This window comes from Carassius carassius, chromosome 16 (assembly GCF_963082965.1).
Source record: "Carassius carassius chromosome 16, fCarCar2.1, whole genome shotgun sequence".
Taxonomy (NCBI): domain Eukaryota; kingdom Metazoa; phylum Chordata; class Actinopteri; order Cypriniformes; family Cyprinidae; genus Carassius; species Carassius carassius.
The window spans coordinates 11,212,129-11,224,815 of NC_081770.1; the positions used below are offsets into that span (position 1 = coordinate 11,212,129).

Consider the following 12,687-nt stretch of genomic DNA (forward strand, 5'->3'; position numbering starts at 1 on the left):
CCAAAACTAATCGTATATTATTTGTTATGTGCCGATTTTTCATGAATCCTGATTGCGATTCATCGATTACTGAATCTAAAGTTTTTTTCAATCTTCCAGCTAAAATTAGGTCCAGCAGTTTCTAATCATTATTCAATAAACAAATGGGGCGCCAATTATCAATAAACTGTCTGTCTTTATTTGGTTTGGGAAGCAATACAATTAAACCTTGTGTTAAAGTAGGTGGAAGACACTGTTTTTTGTACTTTCAACAAAAACCTCTAAAAGAAAGGGAGCCAATTCCTTTGAAAATAATTTGTAAAATTCTGATGTCAGGCCATCAGTACCTGGTGATTTGGAATTTTTCAAATGATTAATTGCATTTATCAGCTCGCAAATTGTAACAGGTCTATCACAAAGTTCCTTTTCAGTTCTATTAATAGGTTTAATCTGCAACGAATTCAAAAAGGCTTCGGCTGACACCTGAGAGTAACTAGATGTATACAAATTTTTTTTAAATTCACTACAATATTGAGAAATTACTGTATGATCATCTGTTATAACCCCATTAATATTTAATTTATTAATGGTGTTATAAACAAAGTTCCGCTTTTCTAAATTAAAAAAATAATGTGAATTTTGTTCCCCTGCTTCAAGCCACTGGAATGAATAAAGGCACCTTCAGCTTTTTTCTTATACAAATCATCTAGTTTAATTGATAACTCAGCCATTTCTAGTTTTTCATCCTCTAAAAGAGAGTCTGGATGTCTCTGAGACAAATTTGTTATCCTTGTTATTATTCTAATTTCTTTGTCACGTTTACTTTTGGCCATGAAGGAACCATACTTTCTCATATATTTGCCGATTTCAAACTTTAGAAGTTCCCAATTTTTACCAAAGGCATTTTCCAATTTAGCTTTAAACCAAAACCTACAAATCAGATCTTTAACTTTCTTTTGGGCCTCATTATGCAGCAAGAGGGAGTTATTAAGTTTCCAATATGAGATATTTGCATTATGGTTTTTGGAGTGCAGGTTCACATTTATATAAATGGCTTTATGATCTGTTAAAGGAGTATGTAAAATATCTACTTTGACCCCATCTTTATTAAAACTTTCTGAAATTAACCAATAATCTATTCTGGATAGATTAGAGCCTGACTTATTACTCCATGTGAAGGCTATATCAGTAGGGTGTTTAACTCTCCAGATATCTTTTAAATTAAATTTATCCATGAAAATTTTTAGATTAATATTTATTGAATTTGATCGACCTGGTGGCCATTTATCTTTAGTATAGTCCTGAATAATGTTAAAATCCCCTCCCATTATTATATAAGCATTTGGATATTTATCCAGCCAACCTTCAAAGGTGTTCCCTACAGCCCCCAAAAGGCTATCATTCTCTGGTTTTCTGTTGTATCCATAAACATTAGCTGTTATAATAAACGTACCATTACAATTGAGTAACAGACAAACAAAATGACCTTCAGGATCACTTACAGACTGCACTACTTCCCCATTAAATCTATTCTTGAGTGTTATTACCCCAGCTGAATGTTCAGAACCATTAGAAAACCATACCGAATTACCCCACTGAGCATTCCAAAATTTACGATCATCATTAACCGAATGAGCTTCTTGTATATAACAAAAATCAGACCTGTATTGTTTAGCAAATAAAAACAGCGCTTTTCTTTTAATATTATTACGCAGCCCCCTAGCGTTAAAAGAAAATATAGATAAATTTAACAGATTTAACAGAACAGAGTTGAAAAAATATATTTATATATACAGTATGAAGTCAACCTCTATATAACTATAAGAAATTAAAACTCAGGTTGAGCCGAGATCAGCACTATTTTTTTTCGTCGTCTTTTTTTTTTTTTTTTTTTAATCATATATATATATATATGCATACATACATGTACACACATATACACATTAACCAGGATAACGGAATAATAGCCCTTCAAAAAACATTTATCCCCCTTGAAGCAGCAAAAGTACAGTTTCTGTTGTCCACTTTCACTAGTAAAATGAAATGACAAACCCAGATTTTTAAGTGTACAACAGCATACTTGTGTTTCTTTTACAACTCCACGCCGTCAATAAAGCCCCGGCCTCCAACAAAGTATGCCGATTTACCCTCTTCTCGAGCCTTTTTGATTATAGGCCATAGTTTCTGCCTGGAATCTCTCTCTTCCTTCGTTAAATCTTCGGTGAAACGCAAGCCATGATCTCGAAGAAACGGGCTGTTTTTGGCAGCTTTCCACACTGCTTCCCTGTATCTTCTCACAACGAAGCGAACGATGACAGCTCGAGGCCTGGAGTCATTCAAACGCTTGGATCCCAACCGGTGCACTACATCAATCGCAGCTGGCAACTGCTCTCTTTCTTGCGGTAACACTTCTTGACAAATACGAATCACCTCCTCGCGAACATTCTCCTTCACCGCTTCCGGGATGCCGTGCACTTTCATGTTCCATCTCCTGCTGTAACGCTCCATATCTGCCACACGATTCATGCAGGTCAGAGTAGACTGTTCATTTATCTTTACACGTCTTTCAATGGAGCCCAAACTTTTCCGTCAAGTCCTTAATTTCTCCTCGTGTAGCTTTAACCATCTCTTCTAGTGCATCGCTTCTTGTATTGATGAGATGAGCCAATTTAGCAACAATCTCATCAGACTTTAAGTTGTCTGCACTAAACTGGGAAATCGTAGGTTTCTTGGCGATCGGAGGCTTACTGGGTGTTAAGGGAAGTGGGGGAAATTCTTCCTCGTTTTCCAGATCATGTATCATCCCATCTTCATAATCATGATCAGTGATAGACATCCTGCCTTCACTGTTCACTGCTTTGCTAACAGCACTTGGTCGTTTTTGTGCAGATTTAGGCATTTTGTTTTAATGAATTGGTGTAAAAAGATATGCTAAAATACTACACAGTTTTGCTCAGTATGAAAGATCTTTCAGAAGACTAATTTATCCTAATTAACTAAGTTTGATGCTGAGAGCTCGAATGTTCCGTCCGTTCACAGCGCCATCTTGGCTCCTCCCCCCACTTCCCATCACTATTGTCCATATGTTTCTCTACTGTGCGACAGAGAGTCGCTGGTTATGACGCAATCCAATCGTTAGCCAATGTTTTTTTTTTTTTTTTTACAAAAACTGCTTCTACGGGACCATAGCGTAAGATACAAGGTAATGGAGCTTTTTATACATTTTCATGTTTCTTTAGAAATAATTAATGGAGTCTTTAAACGCCTCAAATGTACAGTTAGTTATTAGCTGTCAAAGTGATGCCAACATGAATGGGAGTCAATGGAATGCTAACAGCAGGTGGGGGTCCGCTAGCCAATAGCGGCGCACAGGGGTGCTTCAAAAAAATATGAAACCCTGCAGCACTGTTTTGTGTCTCTGAGCAACAAGAAGGTGTTCATTCATGAATGAATCAACCGTTTAAATGATTCGGTTCAGTCTCAATGACTCACTTATTAACAGTGACTTGCTGCTACCTACTGGCAGTTTTAATTGTTTTAATTAGGCATTGAATGTATCTTTCCATTTTTAACCCTCCATTGCATGAAATATTACTTGGACATTGTAAAAAATGTTTTGCATGTTTTTATTACTTGGTAAATTGTTGCCGATATGCAATCATGGAAAGTACCATAAAATCAAAAAAAAAAAAAAAAAAAATTTAAAACTAGACTAAACCAATCCATCTCATATTTAGTGAAAATTTTAAACAAACATTTATACAGTAAAAACATTATATAATTTCAACAGTTATCTGAAATGTCTGGTAATAATAACCAGGAACCTGGAACCTGTCTCACTGAAATACACTATTCATTCGTTTCATTTCATTTCATTCTCTTCATGCCTTGTGAAAGTCAACAAAGCAGTTCCTCTCTGCAGTGAAGCAGAGGAAAACTGCACACTTGGAGCACTTGCTTCTCACAATGCCTTGGATCCTGGAATTCTGCATCTGCCCTTCTCAGATGCATTCAAGGGCCAGAGGTCTGTGCGGTCTCTGCGGACAGGTTCTAGCTTAAATCACAAAATAAAAAAAAATATATAATTTTTTTACCTTTAAAATATAAGCAAAAGTCAATGGGACTCCATTAGGTTGAATGCACCAGGACGTTTCCATATTTGCATATAGTTGCCATATGGCAAAAAAATGTATTTTAGCATATTACAAAAAACATCTAAAATCAAAACTGAATTTAATGTTAAAAAATAAAGTTTACTTACCCCAGATAGTGATTAAAATTTTTTATTTGATGTAAATTTTCCAAAATTCTGAATAAAAGGCAATCTTCTGGAGCCCCAGACAGTGATGTTTGCATGTCAATGTCCATGACCAAAAAGGACTGGCAAACAGGATATCCTGGACATGTGACCTCATAAATTGTATTTCCTTCAAACTAAAAGCCCCCTTTTCACAACTAACTGTAAAAACATAGATTTTATATCACAGCTTTTTAGAAAATTAAGATAAAGTAATTGTTGCCATATGGCAACGCTATGCAATAGAGGGTTAAAATAGTTTCAAATATCAGTATTCAACATTTCAAGTTTAAAATATCAAAAATTATTTATGCATTAGTAACTGCGGGTTAAATCATTCCATGTCCTCTACATTAATATGTGTAAATAGTCTACATCTGAATGCCACTTCAACTTCTGCTAAGATTAATTTTGTTGATACTGATTTAATTTGTTTAATAACAGCCTAAATGTATTATTATTATTATAACTGACTGATTAAATGTAAGAATTTGACTGAAAAGATGATGCACACTGGCTTTATAAACCATCACTGCTATAAACTGACCACACAGAATATGAATTATACCATAAACTTTAGGAGTCAGCTGTCCACGGCCTTAAGATATCAATATAAAAGAAAATATTGAGATATTATTTTTTGTCAATTTCGCACACCCCTAATTGTGACACAAAATGATTTGCAATGGTCGCTTTGTCACGTTAAAAGTTTAGTATGTGTACCAAAAATCTTTGTCATATCTTTATGCTAAGACACTGTACTAGCCTTTAGTTTGAGAAGGGTCTGGCTGCAGACCATGGGCGAGTGGAGCTCCACTCGAACAGGAAATACGTCACCTCTAATTAATCAAGATGGCGTCGCCGTGAGTTCTTCAAACTTAAACTCAGGTAAAGGTATATACTAAGGTATATCAGCATCGCTAAAATGGCGATTTCTTTTATATCGCGAGCAATGTTGATGTCTGGCCACTGATCTATAATAGAGAATATATATCATATATAGTCATATATAGAACAGTGTGTCCGGCCAATGTTTATTATTTTTATTATTAAGGTATCAAGTTCAGCTACAAACCATTACAGCACATTTCAACAACTGAACACATATTATTAGTGTTGATACAGCCAAATAGAAAGAAAAAAGATGTAAAAAAAAAATAAAAAAATAAACAATAACTGTAATCGCATCATAAAAAAAAACAGAAAACATAAACATAAAGCTGTTTTACAGTCTCTGCACTGGCTACCTATTAAGTTCCGTATCAGTTACAAATGATCATTACTTACCTATAAGGCCCTAAATGGTTTAGCTCCTGCGTACCTAACTAGCCTTCTACCACGCTACAATCCATCACGCACCCTAAGGTCACAAAACGCTGGACTTTTGGTAGTTCCTAGGATAGCAAAGTCCACTAAAGGAGGTAGAGCTTTTTCACATTTGGCTCCCAAACTCTGGAATAGCCTTCCTGATAATGTTCGGGGTTCAGACACACTCTCTCTGTTTAAATCTAGATTAAAAACATCTTTCACCAAGCATACGAATAATGTATCTTAAATTGTGAGTATAGTTGCATTTGATCAAATGTACATTTTTATTCTTTAGCTTGGGTTAAACTAATTTTACTTTGTTGGATCAGCAGCTATGCTAATGATGTCTCTATTTTGTTTCTATGTTTTGCCACGGATGTAACTAGGATTTCCACAATCTCCAGTCTGGATCCAGAACACCTGAGAAGAGATGATGCTGACCCTCAGAGGACCCCAGATGATGCTAACCCTGAATCAACAAACAGAACTAACAATTATTGCTACATGTGTGACTGCATCATATAATAACTATTAATTAATAATATTGATAATGTTCATCGTCTGGCTGACTATGTCTTGTATTAATTTTTCTGAAAAATCCTGTCATATGCGCACAAACTGACTGATTTTCTGTAAAGTTGCTTTGGAGTGATTTGTATTTTAAAAAGCGCTATACAAATAAACTTGAATTGAATTGAATTGAACAACAAATTCAAAGCATATAAGAGTTTCTGGGCATTCCTGTAATGAAGAGACTTTGCAAATATCTTTAGTTCATTCTTCCATCCGCTGCAGTGGGGTTTAACCTTTAAATACTTACATCTATGCATATTGTATTTGCACAAAGTAATGAAGTTATTTATCAAAAAGTCTTAAGATCTTATCCTTCAATAATACTCCAACGTTTATTGAGATCACAGTCAATATATTTGGAATGAAGCCAGTTTTGAAATTCCAGCCAAAAAGTCTTGGAAAAGTTCACATTGGAAAAACATATGATCTACAGTTTCAATATATTTCTCACAGAACCTGCATGAATTGTTCTCCCAATTAAATCTTTCTTGTAGGAATTTATTGGATGGATAAATGTCATTTAGGATTTTGAATATCACTTTGGCTTTAAGAACTGGATAAGTAAAATAATGCTTCCTTATTTTCTTTGCCTCTCCTTCACTAAATTCTTGAAGAGCATACTTTCTTTTCAGTTGACTGGGGAAGTACAGTTTGGATAATACATTTCTGATAAACTTATTTGTTAATTGTTTGCTGAAATTTTTACCTTCAATACAGAGTGATTGTCTCACCAATGTAAGATGATGTTGCATGACGGATAGGTTTAACTTAGGTTTTGGGTGGCTTGTGTGAAAATAACAGTGAATAATGAAAGGACATGTATGTTTTGTATGTGTATGCCTCTAGCGTTCATTGTATAACGTTAAAAACGCATATGAGGTGGTTGTTTTCATATTTAATTTTGCATTCACTTCCAGGGATAGCATAAGCATGGAAGATGCAGCACTCTTTACATTTTAAATGTATGTTTCCACCCTAAAAGTCAAAGTCTTTTTACATGTGACATTAACATGTACAAATTATTTTTTTTCTATTTCGTTGTTCTATTATTCTATTGTTTGACTTTTTTTGTTTCAGATCAAATGTATATCAGTGATATCCATCCTCATAACACCTCCACAAATAGAGACTAGATCTTCTGAGCACCATCACCTTGTCTGCTTTGGGACTGTCTTAGGTGAATGATGCAGTACTATTCTGTGTTGAATTTACTCTTTCTAGTAGGGCTGTCCTCATTCAAAGATTTTCTAAAGACTTTTTATTCTTTTATTTTTTATTTTTTTAAATTTTATTGGTAGTCCCCATTTTTAACAGTTTAACTACCCCAATAGTCTGATGCTGGAGAAGATTAACACAGCATCAAGGAACATCTGCGTGTAATGAAGGTGGAAACAGAGAAGCTTAGACTAAACGTAGAGCTTCTTAAAGAAAGGATGGTGCTGATAAAATCCTCCTTTGCCTTCCTCTTAACATAAGCTCCTTTCGGATCTGTGAGACCATGCCAGTGTTAATGTGGACCACTAAACTCTCACACAGCTCCCTGTAATGACACCCCGAGTCCTTCAAGTTTTGCGGAGTCCCCTGAATGAGAAGTTCAGGTTGATAACTGAAGATGGCAGACTGAAAAAATTTAATTAAATCATTACTGCTTAGAGTTTCACTGTACTACTGACTGACACCCTACCTCTCTGCCTGAGATCATACCTGTCTTCTTTCCTGCATGTATCTGTCTTACACACAGTAATGTATGGAAAAAAATAGAATAAAATAAAATTACCTGGTAAAAGCATCCACCATATTATGTTAATCTAATGAGGTTATTTTGTTTAAAGGACTACAGTTGGAAGCAGCTCTTCTGCTCTTGTCTGCTCTGTTTAAGGAGGAGCCGGGGTTGCTGTTTGAAGTTGAGGTGAGCCATGAACAGTTGACTACAGTGTGTGAAACACAATCTAATCAAAGCACTACAATTACTGCACTTATTCAGATGATTTCAATGGAAATATTATTTTTATGTTTGTTGGCCTACACAAACTATGCTATCAAACCGAAGATACATTTTTGAAAACGTTCAGTTCATGGCCAAAAGAATGAGCAGTTGTACGACAGTAGTTAAAAGTAATTTAACTTATAAGGTTTGCCTTGCAAATAAATGCTATTATCCCCTCTCCCCCAGAGCCATTCTTAGACCAGCCCATCCCAACACCTCAGATGAAGCTTAAAGACTGTAGAGAGGATCATCTCGTGCAGTATGACCACATTGTGCTCACGTTGGATGGAAAGTTAAACACAGAGGAGAGCGAGGACATCTCAACGGCACTGGGACTCCTCCTGTGTGTATATTTTGTGTTTATAATCCAGTATCCTGAAGCAGCGGTTCTCAATTCCAGTCCTGGTGACCCGCAGACACACGTTTTCTGCATCTCACTTATTCAACGGATTCAGATCATGAGCTCGTTAGAAAGGGCTCCATCAATGAACTGTGCTCTGACTGACATGGTCCCTACACAGAACATTCATTCACAGATTTACACTACTTCCTGTCACTGTAAGTCAGTATTTTCTCTATTTCTGGGCCTCTCTAGTTGCAGTTTATATTGTTTTTTTTTAAATCCTGAAGGACTTACAGAAATGTTAGTACACTGTTGACAGTGAAAGTATTTAAAATACTGCAGTACTTCAGAGTGTACAACTTAGTTTGCACATGGTTGTGTATTATTAATTTTCAGTAGTTTCACTCACTCGCTATTAATGTTAAAATCTAGATTTTACCAAAAACAAAAAACAAAACAAAAAACTAATGTAGGCATAAGATCGTAGGCGAAATAGTTACCTGATTACAGGGCTACATACATATATATACAAAACAACAACAAAGGATTATTCCTGTTGTAGAAAAGGTTTTGGCACAGAGAGTTATAGTGTTAGCTGAAGCCCCAGGCCCCTGTGTGTTCCTAATCCAGGCCTGCATACTGATGATTATTGACCTTAAAATGGTCTGCTTACTTTAACCTTTTACGTTAATTTAACTTGAACATTCATAACACTTTATTGTTAAGAGTTTACAGTGCATGTATTCTGTAGATCATGGTGTGTTTTGATTTCTCTCTTCTCTTCTGGTCAGCATGATCTGTTAGCCTCTGCTGGACAGACATAACTACACAGACATCTTTCATTGAAGGCCATTAAAACTAATTTATGCATGATTAAATGATGGCATATGCAATAAACATATAAAAACATATTTAATCACTATATTTTATCAGTTACGGATTCTTTCTTGGATGTTTTCAGGATGTTGTTGTACATCACGTGACTCTCCTAATGCAGATGATGCAGCTCTAGCGCCCTCTTCTGACTCAAATTAAAAATGTCTATCACTGGATTATTTTTGTCCATTATAAACTGACATGTGGAAAATTTGTTAATCATCTCTGTTTCTTTGAACGTTTCTATATTAAATTACAGTCATCCTGATATGTAGCCTATCTCTTGTTTATTATTATTTTTTACCATATTAGCCTAACCATTTTCTTCTTCCCTGGAAACAGTTGTGATGCTTGTTGAAATGTGGAATATAGCTGTGTTTTTTTATTAGGATTTTTAGTTGCTGTTGATGAAAATAAACATTGAAATAGAAATATGTAATGGAAAATAAAATTTCAATTATATTAAATAACTAAAAATATAAATATTTATGAACAGTGTCTTTATTTATATATAGTTCCTTTTTACGCATTTACAATGCCAGACAGGGATTATATCCCACTTACTAACATTTGACATTTCTGTTTTCTTCAGCAGTCTTCTGTTCTGAAAAAGATGGTGTATATAAGAGCCTTTTCTTAGTGAAAGGAGGAAAATGCAACACTGTCTAGATGGTAGATGGAAAAATAATCAATCAAAACTGTAAACTGCAAAATAATAATAATAAATAACACTTTCAGTGTATCAGTTAAATAACATACAGTATACAACAACTCGCGTTTCACACATTTGATCTTTTTATTATTTTTAAAACTGTAACATCCACATTGAAATATGTATTTACATTTTCATGTGTTTTGTGTTCAAACAGTTTTCAGGAAGCAAAAGCTGTAACAATGTTTGTCCACTGAATGATTAAACATTAAGATTAGTAGCATAATATCATGAAGCAGACGCTATTGTCAAAATGACTTACATATGGCAATAAAACTAGCAAAGACACGGCACAATGTGCTATCATATCACTAAGAACTAGAGTTGAGCAAAAGCATTTATATATATTTTTTTTACTACAAGTGCAACAAGGCTAATTTCAGTATGAATACTATAAATTCAGGTCAAAGTTAATTATTCAGATCAGATTAGAAGACAAAAATAATCATATCAGATTGGAGGATAAAAAAATAATGGAACAAAGTTAACAATTCAAATTAAATGCAAAGTAAAACACTGAAAGAATGAAAGCTGATTAATTTCTACAATAAACGTCTAATTCTGTCTAGTTGAGCAACACTGACTGGTTCTGGACGGTCAAAGATGTTTCTATTATTTACATACAGTCTGATGTATTTCTACACATGAGGAGGTGTTCATGTGATGTTGGCTTTAAAACACATTATAATCAATGCTGAATATGAACATTAAACTGATAGTGGTGTTAATATAAAACAGCAGCACACACTATGGAAAGAGAAATACTGCTGTGCTAAAACATCATATAAAATGCCTAAATGACAACCAAACAAAACCAGAGCTGTCAGAGTCAAACTAGGATTATGTTAACAGAGTAAGAATGAAGAGTAACATTATTCAATTAGTTATGAATTTTTTTTAATTAATTTTAATTGAGCTCAGGAGAGTCATTGATGGTGATGCATCATGATGTTCCTCAAAATCCGTAACGTTTGGTGAAACAGCTGCAGATAAATCTAGAAATAAAAAAATATTAATAATGAGGTGAAACCAGAGGAAGAAACACCATTAAAAAATATAAAACATTAGTAATTATTGCATGGTTAATAATCAATGTTCAACTTCATGTTATTTCAAGCTTGCTTTCTTCTTTGAAACTCAGGGGAAGATATAAAAAAGAAAAATATTTCAACAATTTTTTTACTTATTAAAAGACACTAACATTAATATAATAATACAAATAATTACACCAAATAATACAATCCAATAATAACAACAACAACAATAATAATAAGAAGAAGAATGAAAATAAAATCCTCAGCCTGGATCATAAACCTTGACGCTATTTGCTCCTCCCGTTTCATCTCATACAGTGTGAGCCAATTGTTCAAGTGAAAAGAAATACTTATTTTAATACAGATCTTCCCGTAAACATGATCTCTTTTAAACTGGTAGATGTTCCATTACAGACCCCACATCTCTTCAAAGCTGACTGCAGTGTTCTCCTCTAAACACTGCAGTCTGTACATAGACAAATTCAGAAGATTTATTCACTTAGCTAACGCTTTTATCCAAAGCGACTTACAATTGCCACATATGTCAGAGGTCACACACCTCTGGAGCAACTAGGGGTTAAGTGTCTTGCTCAGGGACACATTGGTGTCTCACAGTGGATTCAAACCCTGGTCTCTCACACCAAAGACATGTGTCTTATCCACTGCACTAGCACCACCCCATACCAGAGAGAAAGACTGAAGTTAATCCACTCAGTTAAAATGAGTAATAAAAGCTTCTCACAGTAGAAACCGCTGAACAGTTAAAGCTATTTATTTTGCTGGTAAACAAAAACAAAAAACAGGGTAAACAATCTAATATAAAAAATATCAGCCATCTTTCATGACACCCCATCACAGAAATGTGTAATGACTGGACAATGCCATCAAGGGTGTTTTTTTCTTTCCATGTAATAAAGTCAACTTGGACCAGAAACATTCTTTAAAATATCTTCTTTCGTGTTCCACAGAAGTGTCATACATGTTTGCAACTACATAGACGGAGGACAGATTATTATATTTTCAGTGATTATTATTTTAAGACTATTGCAACAAGCTTCAAATATAATGCATTAAATGCAACCATCAAACTGAAAGACGTGAGTTACTCACCCATCAGTGTAACGTTGAATCTCTTATTTATAGTTTCTTCTCTGTTGATGATCTGTAGTATATAATATCCACAGTCTGTGATCGTGATGTTCTTGATGGTCAGAGATCCAGTCTTTTTATCCAGCTTCAGTCCATCACGTTCAGAGCAGAGGTCTTTGTTTTTAGCTAGAATCTTGTCTTTAAATTTCCAGAGGATCAGATCATTTGGCTGTATTTTAGATCGATCAATGTTTAGAGTGACAGATCCTCCCTCCTTCACTGACATCTCTTCTTCATCTGTGTCAAGGGCAATATAACAGTATTATTATTCAACAGAGAGCACTGAATCTGTTTACATAAACCTAATGAGACGGGCCACAGCATAAACTATGATATATAAACTTCATTAGAAAAGTCTGATTAGAAACTTTACTATTCAGAGAACTTATAATAGTTCAACGCATCTAAACTTGTCAAAGTGCTAATATA

At 34.6% G+C, this 12,687-nt stretch overlaps 1 protein-coding gene and 1 long non-coding RNA gene across 5 annotated transcripts in view; both read right to left on the reverse strand.

Annotated features, from left to right (window-relative positions):
- Positions 1 to 12,687, reverse strand: part of LOC132160252 (uncharacterized) — an 849,275-nt gene that overhangs the window by 557,661 nt on the left and 278,927 nt on the right. The window lies entirely within an intron of this gene.
- LOC132159075 (uncharacterized) lies at positions 10,136 to 12,479 on the reverse strand. The gene is made up of 2 exons (XR_009437767.1): positions 12,220 to 12,479; positions 10,136 to 11,070 (listed from the first exon to the last, which is right to left on the reverse strand). It is a non-coding gene; the product is annotated as an uncharacterized LOC132159075 (long non-coding RNA).